This window comes from Cyrtonyx montezumae, unplaced genomic scaffold (genome assembly GCF_038088225.1).
Source record: "Cyrtonyx montezumae isolate F1298 unplaced genomic scaffold, pur_monq_1.0 scaffold_5, whole genome shotgun sequence".
NCBI classification, from domain to species: Eukaryota; Metazoa; Chordata; class Aves; order Galliformes; family Odontophoridae; genus Cyrtonyx; species Cyrtonyx montezumae.
Genome location: NW_027072056.1, coordinates 22,447,718 through 22,466,928, shown reverse-complemented (window position 1 = coordinate 22,466,928; position 19,211 = coordinate 22,447,718). Strand labels below are relative to the sequence as shown.

The 19,211-nt window shown below is 53.6% G+C and overlaps 2 protein-coding genes across 14 annotated transcripts in view; one reads left to right on the top strand and one right to left on the bottom strand.

Annotated features, from left to right (window-relative positions):
• The window catches only part of SERP1 (stress associated endoplasmic reticulum protein 1), a 312,396-nt gene that overhangs the window by 227,462 nt on the left and 65,723 nt on the right, over positions 1 to 19,211 (bottom strand). The gene's annotated exons all lie outside the window — the stretch shown is intronic.
• Positions 4,118 to 19,211, top strand: part of MBNL1 (muscleblind like splicing regulator 1) — a 44,559-nt gene continuing 29,465 nt past the window's right edge. For 3 of the 13 annotated variants that reach the window (XM_065748292.1, XM_065748288.1, XM_065748283.1), the window contains exon 1: positions 10,104 to 10,176. The gene's annotated coding sequence lies outside the window, so the exon portion shown is untranslated. Of the gene's footprint in view, positions 4,140 to 10,096; positions 10,177 to 12,397; positions 12,419 to 19,211 lie in introns of those variants that run through there. The other 10 variants (XM_065748289.1, XM_065748279.1, XM_065748290.1 and 7 more) reach the window with 7 other exon arrangements.

The following is a 19,211-nucleotide window of genomic DNA, read 5'->3' as shown; positions in this document are numbered from 1 at the left end:
GAATACTATTCTTCTGGGTTGTTCACCCTATGGCAATGTAGGCCCAGCAGCAGGTCGGGTGTTAGCAGCAGCAGGGCAGGCCGTGGAGCTGCTGACACTGTGAGCACTGCAGCGCTGCGTGCTGCCCAGGAGCCTGGTCTGAAAGGCAGATGGGAGAGAGCCACGGGAAGTGAGTCCACGGTTTTGCGCTTGGTTCAGTTGCTTGCACGGGCAGGAGTGCAATATGGCTGTGAGAGCATGGAAGATCCGAGGGAGAGGGCACTCAGTGGCAGTGTGCCTGACAACAGCACTGAGCTGAGGGAGGCAGTGCTGGAGCTGAGAGCCTGCAATGCTTCTGCAGCACAGTGCATCCTGTGCACAGATGGCAGTGCTGCTGCTGTCGGAGCCGTGCTGCAGCCCAGCTCACAGCTGGCACAGGGACACCTGCATGAAGGAGTGTGTGTCAGCTGTACAGCTCCTAATGGAAGGCTGAAAAGTTTCTTAAGTGATTAAAGAAGGGACAGGAGAGTTTTCTGTGGCCTCAATTTATTATTATAAGCTTTTTAAAAACAGACAAGGGGTCCTGCTACCAGTTCCCATTTCAGGAAAGACAACGGTGTTTCCAAGTCTGGATCTGTTAGGCAAGATATATGGCAGGAAGGCAGAGCTGTTATCTGCAAGCACTGCGATAGAACGGACAGAGAGGAGACTTATCTCCCAGCTGTGGGGAACACAGATTGTCCATATGTTTCCCACGTTTCCTCTGATTCAGATAACTGCTTCCAAATTAATCAGTGCCTTATTCCTTTCTAACAACATGCTCCTTGCCCTATTAGAATCACAACTTTTCTGCAGGCAGCTGAAGACCTGGGCAAAACTTGGAAAAATAATGGAAATAAGAAATGTCAGCTCTAATAAGAAAGCACTATGATGTCCAATGGACTGAGAGCACAAAACCTTCCGCACAGAAAGAGAAAAGAGAGCTGGAGCATCGGCTGTGCTCTGCTGGAAGCAGGCTGTGTTTCTGAACGCTGGGAATGAAGTCAAGTTCAGGGAGTTCCAAACTTTTCTCTGTCTTCTCTTTCACTAGGTCAGCATTTGAAGATGTAGCATCAGCTCAACCCCTTCCTCTTTTCTCCTGCTGTCACTGACCATCACTGCTGCCCCACGGACGGAGCTCAGACAGTGCTGTGAGACTGTGGCTGCATCTCTGGGCCCGCTGTCCTTCCCTGAGCTGGGAGCTGCTGCTGTTTCAGTAACTCTGCCCTGCCCAGGCCTGGGCAGCACGTGTCCCCACAGCAGTGTCACCTGGAGCACCTGCACACCTTTGTGCTGCACTGTCCTGACTCCTCCTGTGGGTGATGGTGGTGGAAATGCTGCTTGGTGTGCGGTGGAGCTGTGCACTGGAATTTGGGTCTGCACTGAACGGCAGATTCCCTGGGAAAGGCTTCAGTCCATGCTCTTGTAATTTCTTGGGTATGCCATTCTGTTCCCAGTCCTTTTCTGCTGAAGGTCCTATTTAGGAAATACCCTTTTTCCCACAGCTTACAGAAGTGTGTATGTGAGTGACACCAGTTGCACTGTTCATTAAGTGCATCCTATGGAGCTTGAAGATGATATTTTGGGCATTTCTGCTTCTTGCTCTGATGCATTCAAATACAAAATATGTCATGGTTTTGGCTGTGAGGTAGAGCTGAGTTTCTCTGCAGGACCTTATCTGACGCTGTGGTTTGGATTTTTGATGGCAGCAGTGTGATAGCACTGTGACAGCTCAGCTGCTGCCGAGCAGTGCAGCACAGAGACAGTTTCTGCTTTGCTCAGCGAACTGTCCTCATCTCAGCCCCGGTGCTCCTGCACATCTGTCTTTCTGGTTCTGTCCCTCATCCCACCTGAGGGGAGTGAACGGCTGCAGAAAGCAAGAGTAAGGGTTGTTTCCTCCCAAAAAACAGAAGTTCTGTGAAATCCTATGTGTGGTTGTTTGCAAACCAGGAGCAGTTAAATGCCCTGCTTTTGCCATCTGTCACCACGATGGCTGATCCACGGGCACCCGCTGAGCTCTGCCCCCACAAAGTCAGGGCTTGGATGCAAACACTGCTGCTATCCCAATGTACTCTGCATTCAACAGGAGAACTGCAGCTTGCTTGTGGCAGAGCTGGGTACCTCAGCAGCGTCACCATGTGCTCCTTCAGTCCCAAGGTGCCTCGAATGGCTGCTGTGCCATCTGAGCTGCTCCAGAGCTTCTTCAGATGAACTATGAGTTGAACATCTCAATGTGGTTGCGTTTTCAGACTGGAAAAACCAAGTCTCAGCCAACTCCCAGCGCGTGGGGTGCAGAGGGCTGAGCACACTGTGGTGCAGAGCTCACTGCACACTGTGGCTGTGCGGTGCATGGCTGTGTTGTGTGTGCACAGCGCCTGTCCAGCACACAGTGGTGCTCACGGCTGCAAGCATCTTGTTCAGTTCTTCTGCTTTTGTGTACTGTTTTGCTGTCTGGAATAATGTTTCTGTGTTGTGGTGCAGCCATCTCCATCTCCACAGCAACAACTCACAAACAGAGGACTATGACTTCAGCTGAGGAACATGCAGCAAGCATTGATGAGCTGCCAAGCAACCAAGATTTGGTTTCAGGGTGGATGCAGAAGCCAAATAGTGACATTTTTCCTCGGTTTTTGTCTGCCCTCCTTCCGGTGAATTCCCTCTGAAGATAATTTGGGCTCAGAGAGAAGAAAGCCCCTCCCCAGGAACTTAGGTTGGTAAGGGCTGAGTAAGGCCCATGGAGGCCTTCAGGCTTTGGACAACTCTGTGGAAGTAATAATAACAGAAAGGAAAGAAGTGAGAAACAAAGCATGGCCCATGGCCATCAATCACCCGGGTCTGCTGCTGGTGGCACTTCAGCTGGAAACAAAAACAACACCACAAAGCAAATCATGATCCAAGTACAAGTGTGCCAACAAGTTCATCTTTAATTAGCAGTTAATTAGTTGTTTTGCTCATTCATCAGAGCACAAATGTTTCCCAGCCACGTATCTAAATGGTATTTCTCAGCCCTTAGCGTGGTCTCCCTCTGTCACAGCCCTGGTGCTCCCCCCTGCCCCCAGGGGCACAGCCCCATGGCCATGGGAGCTGTGGGCTCCTCAGCTCCAGCCCTGCTCTGTGCCCCCTGCCAAGGACTGCAGGGCCGTCCTGGTCCACCTGCAAAAGTGAGCAATGCTTTCTCAGAAGCGTCCTTAGGCAGCAGACCTGCCTGGCGAAGGATGACTATTTGTAAATGGCTTTACAGTCCTTTAGAAGAACAGTCCTGAAATAACCGAGTCAGGCTTTCATGAAATAGATCTTAATTTTTCAGACCTATTGGATCCATAGTATAATTCTCAGATACTGATGAACTTCCAGATGAACGCTTTGCTGAGAAACAAGATGATGTTGGAAGTTCCCAGTGCTTGGAGCGTGGTCCTGCAGCGATGCGGTGTCAGCATGAGAACAAACGGGAAGAGAGCATAAATGGAATGTAAAATAAAGGTAACCCTGAAATAAACCTGTTGATAGCCAACCTTACCAAGTAAACCCAAACCCCGTGGCAGCTCTGGCCGTGTTCCCCTCCTGCAGGGCCGCAGCTGTGCCCTTATCTGCATGGTGCAGGCCTGGCCTCGTCCCACCGGGTGCAGCACCTGATAGCAGCTGTGCCTGGTGCTCCCCACCAGGCAGTTTGAAGCACGTGGCCGTGCTGGATGGCTGCAGCTCACTGGTGGCACGCCATGGCCGCTGTCACCGAGGACGTGACTGCAATGCAAAGCGCTTCCCCTAGTGTGGCTTTTTTATTAGCTGTCATTAATTTGGCTTCTTTAAGAAAACACACATGCAAACCGCTGCCTGTTGCCATGGTAACTGCTCTACGCTACCTGCAAGAGCTAGTTCCACATTCTCAGACCTGGAGGGTTCAGAAGGCACGGTTGCTGCATTCGCTCCCCAGGCCGGGGGTGTCCATCTGCAGTGAGCAGTGTGCAGTGAGCTGCATGCAGTGGGCAGCACAGCCCTGTGGGCTGGCAGCAGCACTGGAGCTGTGTGCAGGCGGGGGCTGGGCGGGCAGGAGCTGTGTGCTGTCCCGGCTGCGCCCTTGCACGCTCACGGCAGAACGATGCGCGGTGCCCTGGGAGGTTGTGGTAAGCTGCTCAGAACGCTGAAGTGTTCTGTTATACTGCATCCTGTGGGATATACTTTGTGAGATAAGTTGGGGAGAGTTAAGGAACGTGGTAAAGAAGCTTGGAAGTTTTGCTTGGCGAACTTTATGTACAGCTCTCTGTGGTCACTGGGCACGCGGGAGGCAGCAGCTGTCTCTTGGGGTCAGACCCCAACCTGTAGCCGTGCAGACCTTTCTCCGTGGGTTCCGTGGGACGCGAGACACGTGGTGGGGACGTGGGCAGCTCGCGTGGCCCCACTGTGCAGTTGTGGCACTGCTGGAGCCTCTCTGGCTTTTCTCGGGCTCTGTGGATGGGTGCTTTACAGGGTCAGGTCCTCGCTGTGCTGGGAAAGCTGAGCTGTGTGTCTGCAGCTCCCTGAGCTCGCAGGCGCTGAGCGGCCGTGCCTCTCGCTGCGGCGGTTGCGGTGGGTGGAAGTGGGCCCCTGCTGCTGGTTAAACGGCCGTGGAGGAGTCCCTGTCACACAGAGCACACGCTGCATGTTGCAATCGTTCGATGTGAAATTATTAGCACTGACTTTGCTCATTTATGTACTTGAAGATTTGTAGAAGGTGGTGCCAATATTTCATTATTTTTCATAAAAGTAGTTTCGCTTTGCACTCACACAAGGCTTTGGGTCAGACGCACTGCGCGGCGGCAGCGCCTGACATGAAGTGTTCCTATTGCCTTTATCCAAACACGCGTGTCGGCAGCACCACCTCAGCAGACAAAACCCCTTCTGACAGCAGCACGAGGTCGTGTGCCTCCATGCTGCTGCAAAGCAGAAGCGGAAGGTCCTCACTGAAGAACTCACACTGTGACAAAGGGGATGTGAGAGTCACTCTCTGTCAAGGCTGAAACTTGATGTCAGACCCTTTTGGAGAACATGAGCTTTATCAGTGCTGAACAGAAACAGCACAAGGAGCTGAGGAGCTTCCTGAGGGCTGTTGTCATGGTGGGTCTATAATTGAAGCTACGTGTGACCTGCCTTTCATGAAGGCCAGCAAAAAGACAGAGAACTAGAGCAGGTTTGCTTTGTGGAGGTGCAGTGGGTGGGCAGAGGCACCAGGCCTGCTTTGAGCGGGCTCTGCTTTGCAGCAGAAGTGAGGGCTCTGAGCTGAGCAGCGTGCTGCAGCCATGCCCAGTGCACTGCATCCTGCCTGCAGCCAAGCAGGGACAGCCCTGCTTCCGCATGCCAGCACGGCATCTGTGGGCCTGAGCACAGCTTTCTGGGCTCCTTTCTCATCCAGCAGTGCTGCTGGTGTTGGGGAGTTGATGAGCAGACAGATGAGTGCATCGTGCACAGTTGCCCAACATCCTGTGACTACTCCAGCTAGTTCTGAACTAAACCGTGGTCCTTGGTGCCTTCACAAAGGGCTCCTGCTGGGTGCCCGCACCACGCCGGCACTGAGATGGTGGCAGGGCTGGATCTGCTGCTGAGTACAGAGCTCTGTGCCACTGGTGGGAAGCGTGGGGAAATGTGGTGATGCAGCACCGGGCTCAGGCTGCTCCTGCCTGGCTCCCAGGGGTGTGGTGGGGAGGAAAGGCAGCATCCACGGCCCCCGAGGTCAGAGCACTTCACTGCCGGAGTTGCTGCTGGGCCCACTGCCGAGAGGATCCTCTTTGGTGCTCCAGATGTAACACAGTGTGGTGACTCTACAGCATTTTCTGTTTACACAATGTGCTGCTCTTTTTTCCCCTCATCATCTAATTTATAGCTTTTTCTTTGAATGACATGTGAAGCTGTACAATGAGATATTTCTCTCTCCACCTCTGCCTGGAAGATAATTAGTCCATTGTTCTGTTTGGTATCCCAGATGATAATCTGAGTCTGAGAATTCTTTGCAGTTTCCTCTTTCCAGTGCCCTGCCTGGACGTCATGTTACTGCAGAGCTTGTACTTCATACCTCAAGATGGGGCATGAGAGTTTGGTCTGCTGTGTTCTATAAAACCTACAGCAAATATGTTGAATGCATGATAGGACCCAGTGAGAAGCCACACTGCCTAGGAATAAGGCATGAAACCAACGATAAAGCAAACTAGACTGATGCCTTATCAAGAAGAGTGTACTCTGAGCTGCCTGCAGCACAGGGAGGTGCCAGCAGTGCCAGGTTGCTGTGGGGCAGGTCCCAGCAGTGGTGGCAGGTCCCCAGCAGGGACAGGCCAGCTCAGGTGACTGCAGATCTCAGGCAGTCAGGAGCCAACCCAGCAGCCAGGTCAGTGCATCTTACAGGAAAATGGACAAATGACAGGAGTTGAAATGAGATAAATCTGAAGTGCTAGTGCAACAAGGGACAGCTTTGGGGCAAGACCCTTGAAATGCGTGGGGCGGAGGGGGTGCACGGGGACTGTGGAGCTCTGGGGTGGCCGTGCCAGCTGCTGGCAGTGAGCACCACCACACACAACCTCACTGCTGGGCCATGTGAGGCCGCACATCTTAAACACCGGTTGTGTGTTAAAGCCAGCTCTGTGTGTGGAACTTATGGCTTGTGCAGGCACTGGCCTACAGCAGTAATGAGGAGAAATCCGGGCAACAAAGAGTTCATGCAGACAACTCCATGAGCAGCACAAGGGCTTTGCAAATGCCCGGTGCACTGATGTAAGCACACAGGCGGAAACAGGCTCACGTACTCCTTTGTGGTAGAACAGAAACAGGAAGAGGGACAAACGATCCATTACAGTGCTCATTCCCAGGGACTACCAAGGCATGTGCAATCAGGGCTGAAGTTATCTGCCTGCTGCATCTGTGCCCTTGCTTTATGGTGACAGGCAGAGGGATGTAAGTCGGGGAAAGGCACAAATAACACGAGGTACCAATTGTCACCGAATTTGTACTGATCTATGCTGAGTTTCTTTGAAACACAAGCGCAAATTTCCTAAAAGGAAAATCATTGTTCCTTTACATCCTTTCAGCATTCAGTTTTTTATGAGAAAAACTCAATCAATGAACAGAAGTGCCAGAAGGCCCCATCAGCAACGTGCCTCCGCTGTGTGCGTGTGCAGCTCCAGGCCCACGCTGCTGGGGCACCATCCTTCCCCCAGGGGCTGCAGTGCTGCTGCAATGAGCTTGCCCAAACAGCAAAGTAAATTATACTAATGCCAGGCTATACAATAGAACAAGAAGCCTCGTGAAGGAAACAGCTGCAGTTCAGCCCTCTGAGGGGTTGCATTTGTCCCCCGAAGTGAAGGAGTTGTGCGTGAAGAGCGTGTTACCGCCTCCTTTCATAGAGCTGACTTTGCTTGTTCAGCTCCAGTGTGGCTGGGGAAAGGCAGGTATACCTTCAGGTAATCCTTGAGCCTAACAAACGTCAAAGAAATAGCAAAGTGGTTTGTCTAATTCTGATACAGATTAAGGGATGTAATTCTGAGCAATCACTTGAAACTCCCAAACTCGGCAGGAGCTCAGTACCTATAAATGGATGGAGCAGAGTTCAGTTGCGGTACTTGTTGGGTTTTTTATTTTTTTGCTTTTGTTTTTTTTTTATCATTCATAAAGTGAAAGCATTCTGGAAAGACCATGTATGGACAGCAAGTGATGTCCAGAATTATACACACAAACCGCATAACTTACAGGGAAAAGATAAGCACAGGAGGGGGAACACAGGCAGCTCTGTCAGACCACAGCCTCAGTGTGCTCAGCAGGAAGAAAAGGTTGGAAAGTGTGTGCTGCTGGGGTTGGACAGGAGGAAGCCCTATTTCTGGAGCCTGAGTGAAACTCTTGTCTTTTTCATTGCTCTCTCTGCTGCTGATCTTCCTCGTACTTTCCTCAGTTTGCTGTTCGTTTTGCTCATGGATGAGCACCATCTCACAGTCTGAGAAAATGCATAGCATAGGGATCCCGGTCTGGGAAGGAGGAACAAGCTGAAATTAAACCAGGTCTGGAGATGGGAGATGGGGGCAGCGGCACCCAGGTGTATGTCCACCCCTGCTCCTGGGAACAACGTGTGCTCCATGACAATCCCACGTGCTGCACTGACATAGAAAACAGTGAGGGGAGGAGGAGAAGAATGCAGAGCAAAGTCAGCAGCAGCATGGGGTACCGGAGGGATTGGAGTATCTGCAGAGGGAGAGGTGTGTGTGGAAAATGGAATCCCGGCTGTGAGAGCACTGCTGTGCTCATGTGGCTGTCAGCACAGTGCCTGGGGGGCTGGAGAGCGGCCTGAGCTGCTCAGGAGGTAAAGTGGCAGCAGGCCTGGCACAGAACCTGGTGACGAGGAGGGCAGAGCTCTGCACAGCTTTGGTATTCTGGTTCCTGCAGTGCATGGTACTGAGCGAGCAGCCAGCTCCACCACCAAGCACATTGCTGTGCTGCAGTCCCCACGGGCAGGGGAATGGTGTGCGATGGGGAGGGGACCTCAAAAATACGACTTTCTGTAGGCATGGCCGTGAATTTGGCATAGTGTGAAATGTGCTGTCACAGAACAGGACTCTTACAGTGAGCAGTCACTTATTGGACAAACCAATTTTGAAAAGAGAAGCTCTGGAGGTGGAGCTGCGGCTGCCCGTAATGCTCGCTGTTTCTAAAAGCAGTTGCAGCTTCTGTGGAAACTTCCTGCCAAAACCTCGGTTCCTGCTGGGGCTGGGGCCGTGCTGGCAGCTGGGCGAGCTGCGCCTGCGCCCTGCACTGAGCAGAGTGGGGCTGGGGCCACGGCACGGCACGGCACGGCATGGCACTGCCATGGCACAGTATGGCCAGGCTGGCAGCACGGCAGCTGCACTATGGGGGCAGGGAGGTGCAAGCACACGGCATCTGACCTAAGGGGACACTTGTTTGGGTGGCTCCCTCTGGGAGAAAACAGGGGTGTGAGGTATTGAGGGACAAATGTGGAACTGAAAGGGATCTTTTGGAAGATGTATGCGTGTGTCAGTTTGCTGGTGCCTGCCTGGGCCTGGCATCTCTAGCAGTTGTCTTTTTTCTCTAAGTCCAGCCTGGTTCTCTCCTAGAGCAGTTTAAGAGCTTCTTGTTTTCTGCACCACAGAGACAAGGTTCTCGCTCTTCATGCCTCCTTTAAACCTCGTGGGATTGCTGCTGCCCTTCCAGCCCTGGCTTTGCAGAACTGCCCCAGCTCTTCCTGCACATTGCTCCTCTCAGGGACGCGGAGGTGGCACCGGGCCGTGTGTTGCGGTGCTGTCCCCATCCTCCACTTTCCCCATGCTGGGTTTGGCAGGTTGTGCTGATGGAGGTCGGGGCGTGGAGCACAGCCCCGTGCGAAGAGCCACGTTCACGTTGCGTGTGACCGACCTGCGGTCCCACAACTTGTTCTGGGGAACGCGACAGCGTCACAGAATCGTTAAGGTTGGAAAAGGCCTCTGGGATCACCCGGTCCAACCCCAACCCATCCCACCGTGCCCACCGGGCCGTGTCCCTCAGTGACAACGCTCCACGGCTCTGTGCGACTCGAGGAGCCGTCTCCAGAGGAGCCCCGTTCCGATCCCCGCAGGGCCGAGCACCGCTCCGTGCGGCGGTGGGAGCGGAGCGGGGCGGAGGGGAAACCCCGCGGGGCCGCGATGGCGGGGGCAGAGCGTCGTTCCCGGGCCCGGCGGACGGCGCGGAGCCGCTCCCGGTCCTCCGCACGGCAGCGCGGGGCCCGGCCCGGCCCGGCCCGCCTCGCGGAGCCACTTCCACCGCCGCCCCCCCGCTTCCCCCCCCTCCCCCCCCGCCTCCTCCTTCCCCTCCCGAAGCCGGAGGCGGCCGCGCGGGGCCGCGCACGTGTGCTCGGCGGCTCCGGCACCGTGACTCATGAGGCACCGGGGCGCGCGGGCCCGCCGGGGATGAGGCAGGCCGCTCCGCAGCGCTCCGCCGCCCGCAGCACCGCCGCCTCCCGCCCGGCGCCCGGGGGCCGCGCGAAGGCCGAGGTGAGCGGGGCGCGGAGCGGGGTCCGGGTCCCCCCCAGGGCCGCGCTTCCGGGCGGGCGGGGGCGGCGGCGGAAGCCGGGCGCTGGGGCCGCGCGGGGAGCCCGGGACGCCGCCGCCATGCAGCGGGCGCTCGGCCGCGCCGGGCCGCCGCGGGGACGGGCGAGAGGTGAGCGCGGCGCGGCCCGGCCCCGCGCCGAGCCCGCGGCCTAGTGCGGGGCGGAGGGCGACGGGGGGCCGGGGCCCGCGGAGCCGGAGGAGGCGATGCGGGCGCTGCGGGGCTCCGGGCGGCCTCGGTGCGCCGGGCACGTGGCTGTGTTCGCTGTGCTCCGCGCTTCGGGGCGTTCGGTGTCAGCCGGGGCAGACGGAGCCCTAGGGCTGTTTGTCTTCTCTTTTTTTTTTCCGTGCGTGTGTGTGCTTCGGGGGGTGAATTCGGAGCTCCGCTCTGCTCCTGGGCACTGCTCGCAGGCCGGGTGCTGGAGGGGTCGGTGTGACGGCAGAGGAAAGCAGAGCCGTGGGTCTGCGTGAAGGAGCTTGGGGAAACGTGGGGCTGCTGCTTCGAGCGGGGCTTTGGCGATCTGCTGGCAAACGCACAGCAGCGGAGGGGCACAGGTGGCAAACAGGGACATGGAGTGAATGGATCTGTGAGAGCAGCGTTAACGGAGAGCTGTGATGGGAGAGAGTGATCTAAAAATTAATAACGCACTGAGCGGATGGACTGCGTATTGGGTGCAACAGGAAAGAAGGTTCTCTGCATGGCAGTGCTTCCCAGGGGCCGAGGAGGAAGCTCTGTGTTGTGGGCCGTTACTGCGGGCTGGGCCCATAGCCCTGCACAGGGTGCACGCCACGTGCTGCGAGGGGATGCTGGGCTGCACACGTGCCAGGACCGGGCTGCTGGGCCTCAGCGCTGCTGGGCCTCAGGGCTGCTTTGCTGGGTTTAACTCAGACAAAATCCTGCAGTTATAACCAAGACTTTGAGAACATTTTGAAAACATCCTGCCTGGTGTGCTGTATGTATGGATTTATAGTATTTGTGACATCTACCTGGTTTACATGCCAACTACAAATACAGGGCTATGCAGCCATTGTTTCCTCGTTGAGAAAGGATGTGCAGGCAATGTGTTTTTTGGCCTGATATATCAGAGAGAAAGTCATAGGGTTTATTTATTGCACAATTTGCTTGAATATGTCATTGGATTAAGTTTATTTTGAAGGGTAGGGCATGGTCTGAGCCCAGGGGTGCTGGTTTGGAGAGAGGCAGAAGAATTGATGGACAAAGCCAGGTGGTGTGTGAGCGATCTGTAGCTCACCTGAGCCACAGAGTGGCACTTAGAAAGAAGCTGTCCTGTAAGAGCTGTCTTTGGATGGCAAAGTCCCACAGTGCTGGCGTTTCCCGGCTGTGCAGCGATGCTGTCATGTCCTTTGCTTTCCCAGCAGATCCCCCTTCGAGTTCACTCCAGAGAAGCGCTGTGAGGTGCAGCCGGGCCGTGTGCTCGGCGTGGTGCCCTGGAGCCTCCTGCTGCCCTGTACACACACCTGGCGGGCGGCCGCGCTCCTCACCTCGCAGCAGCAAAGGGCACAGCTTTGGGTCCTGTGAGTCAGCAGGGCTGCAGATAGGATCCTTCTTAAGGAGCGCTAAGAGATCATGTTAGTTAGTGAAAACAGAGAATGGTAATGTTAAATTTCTCTGGTACACGGTTATCTAACTGCTGAAGGAGTCATAACAGTTACTCAGAACAGGCTCTGCGGGTGAGCGCAGCCAGAGGACGTTTCCTTCCCGAGTGGCAGCAGTCAGTGTGCGGTGCTGCGAGTGCGAGTTGGCCGGGCCAGGGAGATACAGTGCTGAGCAGAAGGTGTGAGCAGGCGTGCAGTGGGGCACGAGGCAGCCAGCCTCCTCCTCTGGCCCCGGGATAGCATGGGGAAGGCTCGGGGTTTGCTGCTGATGTTCACCAGGACAGGAATGCTGTTGGTTCACTGTGCTTTGGGAAGACCCAACAAGATAGGTGAAAAAAAGCAGGTGTGAGCTGAGCTGCTGCAGCCTCGGCTCAGAGTTTCATTTTCAGTTTTGGGGAAAGGTTAGCTTTGTTTTGCAGCGTTCCACCTCTCAAGTTCTGGCACTCTGACACCTCATTAAGACTAAGATACAGTTCATCACTTGCTGGTAATGCTCAGCAGCAATTAGGGAGTTTATCTTCATTCCGCTTCCTATGGAGTGGCCAAGGGTTGGATTAGCTGACACCCTGGTGACAAATATCACACGCTGGCAAGTGTTGGAGGGCGGCGAGTGATTTTGTTGCCTTCCTTTGAACCCTGCCCTGTGTGGAGGGCTGTGCTGCTTGCCCGGGGTGCTACCCCGGGAGCACTGCAGATGTGCTGCCCTGTGCTTCTGAAGCAGAGGAGATGATACTGAGGTCAGTAATGCAATGCAATGCACTGCAGTCCACCTTGCAAGAGATTTGTAGAGGGCTGAAAAACGTCTTGTTCCGTGCCCTCTGTACAGTGTCCAAGCTGCGCTGCTTTGCATCACGGCATCCTATTTTTGTTTCCCTCAAGGACTCACTTTATTCTGCTTGCTCAGGTTTAATGCAGAGGTAGCAGCCATGCAGGGATGCCTGTGATGAGGAGGACAAGCCCTGGCAACTCCTGGTGCAGTGCTGCAGCACAGCAGGGCCAGGGGCAGGAAATGCTCCACGCTGCAGTTGGTGGTCCCCACTGCCCTTCGGAGAGCAGTGTCCTCAGATTTTTATTAATAATTATCTATTGTAAACTTAGTTTCCCAACTAATGCAGCAAAGTAAACAACATTTCCTTCCTACTGGCTCGTAATTATTTACCAAAAGGAAAACATCTGAGTGCTCTTTTATTGCTGCCCGCTCTGCAGTGAGCATGTGCTCAATAATTCCCATCGGTGTCAGCAAGAGCTCAGAGCACTTAGCAGGGCAGGAGAAGGGCACTTAGGACCTCACCACAGTCGTGAGACCTCATTAGTTCCTGAGATAGTGCAGTGTGCTTGTGGTGCCTGAAGCTGGGAGCATCCCTGCAGACCTCGGTCGGGCTCCCAGCAGCTTGTGCTGTGCTCCATGCAGTTTGGTGAGGGTCGGCTCTGGGTGAGCCCAGCCCCATGGCAGAGCTGCCATCCCTTTGGGTGCCACTGGTTCTTGCATGTCTGCATGCTGTCAGCTGCTGTGTGCTCAGATTGCCCATGGTTTGAGTTACGAGTGCATGTTGCATTGTCACAAAGGAGTATCTTCATCCAAAATATCCTTATTTCTGTAGCAGGGAATTTTTAATGTACCGTAAAGGCAAAACGTCTGCTGTGGATCTCATCTGTTTCTTCTCACTAGGGTCTAAGCATCCACTAATGCAGCTTTTATTGCTGTTTGATACCAATTAGAAGCAGGAGCAGCTTATAAGCTAAAACCATACTGATGGCACTGGGATGCTGGGTGCGCTCAGAGCGAATTTGCACTGGAATCTGCAGATTGCACAGAAAACAGAAAGCTGGGATGGGGTAACCCTGAGCTGGCTGTACTTTCCACAGCCACAGACAGCCTGAAATCAGAATTTTATGTCATCTGACATTTGGAAAAGTCGAGGTTTCAGGTGGCAGTGGGTCAGCAGCCTGGCTTTGTGTGCCTTGCCTGTCCGTTCTGCCTGAGCTACAGTTTGTATGCATGGGCTGTTTGTGCTGGAGGGAGGTGCCCCTCTGCCTGCCCGGCTGGGGGCTTCTGTTGGAAGGGGGAATTTCTCACTGATGTACTTGTCAGAAGACAAACTTTGTCACTGGCAAATTTGTCATCAGTGTTACATTCAGAAGTGGTTTGCACATTAGGGCTCGCTTGCAGCCGCACGGGGAAAAAACAGGGGAGCACACGCTGCATTTCCCCTTATCTCACCGTGCCACATTTTGTGTATCTCGTAGTAAGATGTTTTGTTTCTACGGTTGCAGGCCAGTCGTGTTTCAGAAGATTAATAGACTCAGCCGCCCTGTTTGTTAAGCTCAGTGATGATAACGCTGTCCTAAGTCATGAGACAGTCATGGAGCATCAGGCGAAGCACAGCGTGCCTTGTGCTGAACTTAGAGCAGGTATTTTTTGGAAGGAAAAGTGAAATGTTGCAGACGTAACTGTCCCTGGCTCTGGTGGCCTCCTGGGAGTTCGTGTTTGCCCGAGGAGCCCCGTGGTGCTCACGGGGCAGCAGCCCCCAAGCAGTGCCCACGGTTGGGCACAGGGCACGGCCCCGCTGCCCACGTGCTGCAGGGGGAGGGTGCGGGGCCGGGCCGGGTGAGTAAGGGCTCAGGAAGCCAGGCCATGTCTGGGCTCCAGGCCCAGCCTGCTTCCAGCGAAGTTAGTGGGAATTCACCCTGCTAAAAAAGGCAGCGCAGCCACAGTGCGCCAGCACAGCATAGTGTGCAGCATGGCTGCGGGCCCCGCGCTCGCATCCTGGGCCTGCACGGCTGTGTGTGCCCGGTGGCACAGTGTCACTGCTGCTTCACGGCCTCACAGTGCTCCTCTCTCAGCACCTGGCTGCTGTCGGGGAAGCGAGCTCGCTGTGTTCGTGGGTCTGGGTGTACCCCAGGTCTACAAGGCCCTCAATCCCCTTCCTGTGGAGGTTTCAGGCTTTGGGGGCTCGGTGATCCAGGCAGATCTGTCAGGTCTTCCAAGCAGGTTGCCAGGATGAAGTATTAAGCCTGGATTCACCGCAGAGAGAGCAAAGCCCTACCCCCAGACAGACCCCTATCTGCGCATACTGCCGAGGGCCGGTGCCCAGCTCCTGCCCGCCCGGCCCGGCAGCACGGTGTGCCAGCTGGTTTCCATGGCAGGGCTCCTGCCAGCCACAGGCTGATAAACACAGCGCAGCTTCCTCCGCACAAATAAACCATAGTATGTTTTCTGTGACTCTCAGAAGCTGAGGGGAAAAAAAAGCAAAAATAAAAAAAAGGCTCCTTCCCGTGTTTGGAAGCTTTATTAGTGCCTAGACAGCGCTCCTGTCTGTGGAGTTTGGTTTGGAGTGAAATCCTGTCTATAGGGTTTTGCCTGGGAGCCCTTCAGTGCCCAGTATGCAGGCAGAGTCTAAGCTGACTTCGGGACTCCTTTCCCCGGCATTGGCAGCAGAAGGCAGCGGTGCATTCGGAGTGGAGCCATGGCCGTGTGCTTCTTCCTGTGGTGTTCCCGTGGTGAGGGGGCTCTGCTGCCTGGGGCTGTGCTCAGCAGCTCCCTGGAAGTCTGTGGCTGCCCACCAGTGCTTCGTGCAGCCTGCAGTTATCTGCAGGTGTGTCCCTTAAATCACTCTCTGTGAGTGTGCGTGCAGCTCTGTTCCTTCTTCCAGTTAAATGTGGCCGATGGTGGCAGCTCACATACAGTGACCATAACTTTTCACTTTTTTTTTTTTTCATGAATGACAGCATCATTGCTGAGGGTTTTTGGTGCTCTCATTTTCTATGACTTTGTAAGTGTTGTCTTTTGTCTTTGTTTTTCTTCAAGCTGTGCAGAAGCTGTTTTCAGGTACCCTGTGTTGGTGTAAGGCCGCGGCATGCTGTGCAGAGCTGCAGCGTTAGCCATGGTGGTGTCAGTGGTGCTGATGCAGGAACGTCATCCTTCAGGGTGAGCAGACATAACGACAATTAGAGCAAATTGATTTTAAAAAGGCCTTAAAGATGTTTCAGTTCTTCCCCATGGTAAAGCATGTTGGCTGTTCAGAGCTTCTGCCTGCTGCCCATGGCATGGTTATTAGCTGGAGTGGGGCTGTTCGGAGGCAGCCAGGTCGGGTGTGTGCCCTGAGCACTGTCCGTAGGTGTCTCTGTGAAGTGACAGTCTCAGTGAGAGCTTCTCTGCACATGGCTCTGCTGTGTACCTGCACCACTCCACCACAGTGTGCACGAGAACTGCCGCAGGCACCTCGGGTGGGGGCAAGGCGGAGGGTTTGGATTTCTGTCACAGAATTATTTGAGTTGGAAGGGAGCTTTATTTTTATGTATGCAGTACTAACGTAATTTTAAGTTCACTGTATTTTCTGATAGATCGTACAAGGTTTTACTACACCAGAAGGATGTGCCTGACATTAAGGTTGCTATGTGTTAAAAAATAGAAACTGCTCTATTTTGGATGTGAGACCCTTTGGGAAGGAGAGCTGGTTGGCTTTCTGGGCCTGGCAGCAGACATGGGAGCAGCTCTCAGAGCTTTCTCATGCTTTGGCAGAGGCATGTGATGGCCGCAGTGTCACTGCTGCTCCCCACGGCTCACCATAGGTCATTGGGCTGTTGAAGTCTTGAGTGGGAGTTGGTGCAGAAAGCAGAAGTACCCACAGTGTGTTCCTCACCACCCGCACCCACAGCCCCTGCCCGCCCATCGGGGCACATCCTACAGCTGCGGGCACTGGGGCAGCCGGGCCATGTGCTTCCTCTTCTCCAGACAGAACCATTGCCAATCCCTCGGCTGCTCCCCATAAGACTTGAGCTCCAGACCCTTCATGGTAGCACTGCCCTTCTGGACGTGCTCCAGAAGCCATCCCATCCAGCACTGGGATGTGATGCACTGGGCTTCGGCTGCATGTGGCCCTGGGGGCAGCAGTGCTGTGTCAGTGGCACTGCTGGTTGCTGCAGCACCATCCTGCGTGGCACTGCTTATCACGTTCTACATATACCTGTGCCTCATGTGTGTGTTTTGTCTTTACACACGTATTAACGGTCACCTGGTGATAGGGAAGTGTGTTTTGCTAATGTGCAGGTATGCTTTTCATCACAGTTAAGAGTACCTCTCTATTCTGAGTCTCAGTGTGGGACTTCTATCCGGAGCTTTGTCACGTGGCTGTGTTCTTGAGAACAGCCAAACTGCGGCACGCTGAGTGTCCTCGCTGGTGGCTGTGTGCCTCTGCCTGCCCCACTCCTACCAGCAGGAGGGTAACGGGGGCAAGCATGTGTAAGGCTGAGTGGAGAGCAGCACTCCCATGCCCCTGTCTGCTGGCAGGTTTTGAAGGTGGCATGCTCATCCCTGCTCCCTGAACGCACTCGGCCTGTGCCCCTCTGCTGTGTGTCAGGTAGTGTGTCTTCACATGTTAAGGGCCGTGTGTAAGAAACATTTTGCCTTTTGGAAGTGCATAGGTTGTTGATCATATTTTGTTTCTATAATAGAGCTCTTGGTTATTACAGTTTCTGGTTATTTCAATTTCTGTTACTAAAAGCTTTTTGATCTTTCAGTTACCAACAGTTCTCAGCATTTTAAGGTGGATCACTGGGTTATTCTTTTTGTTAATATAAAGCTTGTTTTTAGACTTGCTTGGGAAACATCGCACCTACTGCGTGGTTTAAATTCCCCCATAAATCCCAGGAAAATGCAGATCTTCCTGTGCGTAGCATGCACTCTGTGAGCGCTGTGGTGGAGGATAATCGTGGGTAGGGTTTTACTAGCAGGAGCAATTTTTGCAGTTTTCATGTTGGACATGTGAGTGCTTCATAATCCATAAATTGATAGCAGTGCATTGAACGTGGCGGTTCTCCCTGCTGGGCTAGGGGCAGAGCCTGACCTTTCCTATTGTCATTTATGAGTACACATCCATCCAGTGCTCTCAGATCATGTGAATTATTACCAGTTTTGTAAAGGAGATTGAAACATAACAATAGAATACAAAAAAAGAAGAAATTTTTCAACAGTTGGATTTCTTTATTTTGATGTGCTTTATTTAGAGCTGCTCTAAAGGAAAAAGGCAATTTATGGACTTTGCAGTACAACTCTTTGACTGGAACATGGCATTACTCTAAAGGAAGACAATATTGGGTGATAGGATTTGTACACTGGTACGGGAATGGCCCTGGCTGCTGGTAGGAATCAGTTGCAGTTTGATGAGGGCCACACATCTTGGAGAGCTGACTTCAGAAAAATGCCCTATTTCTGCACACGGTGGCAATGGATGCACAGTGGGGGCACTCACTTTATGGTGTTGCCTCTGCGCTGTTTATCCAGGCTTCCTGAACCAAGCTGGATGCATTAAGTTCAGGTGTAAGGAGGCTTTTAGGTGGTTGTGCTAAAACTCAGGACAGAGGCGTCAGAGGAGAGGCTGCCTGGGAGCCCCCTGAGCTCTGGGGTCATGCTGCCTTCCCAAGCCACTGCCAGAACCAGACCCTCATGGAAATAGCCTTTAAAGCACTGCACCCAACACTATAACAGTGACATAGATATGTAGGAATGGAAAGATCTGTGCTGTTGAAGTAACATCGGCGGGTGTCTCACAATCCCAGTGTGGGCTTGCTGTGCTGTTCAGTGCTGCTGTGCCTGCAGCTGCCTGGGCTGCAAGTTGCTGCTGGGTGAGGGACCCTGAGATGCATCTCGAGCTGTGGCACGTGGCTGTGGGGTTCCCTCGTGCTGCAGCTGTAACAGACGTACACAGAAGCACCATGGAGCAGCCCTGGGCTCTGTGTGCTGCCCTGCCCGTACAGAGAGCAGTTCTGAAGAGCTGGAGTACAAGGCAGGTGTCACTCACCTGTGTTCAGCAGCAGAGTTGACTAGAGAGAGTTTCTCTTCAACCCATCCTTCGCTGTTAGGTGGCCAAGATGTTAATTAGCTCATTGCTTCGGCTTAATTTTCTGATGGTGCTATAATTATATCCCTGAGTTGTGCCATGAAGTAGTTGCTGCATCTTTTCCAAATGTTAGGCTGGAATATGTTATTGGTAAACTTTGCATTTGGCAGAGGTGTTTTGAAAATACTCTGAGGCAGTCGGTAATTTTTATATTTCTTTATTTTAAAGACAGCTATTTGGCAATTTTGAGCTTTGAGGTTGTACTGACAGTGTAAATAGGATATTGATTTTATTCCATTTCCTATCTCATTAGAGTCATTGTCATGAGGATGGATTCATGTTGTGTAATTATCTGCTCTCCCTGACAGTCCTCATGTCATTGAGACTCCTTTTGCAGCTTCCACGTTCTGCAAGCATAAAAATAGCACTCGTCACTGCCATGGTGCTATCGCTGCTCTTTTTGATCACACAGCCTGCTACGCCTTTCTTTAAGGGACGTGTGTGAGTTGAGATAGAGAAGTCAGGAACGTCCAGCGAGCCCCACACAGGAAGAGTAAAAACAATGGCTCCTGCAGAGCCCCTTCCAGCACCCTGCTTCTGTGCCAGCATTGCTATGAGGAGGAAGAGCGTAGCGTTAACCTGGTGGCACAGCACGTCTGCTCAGAGCAGCAGGAAGCCATAAACGTTGGGC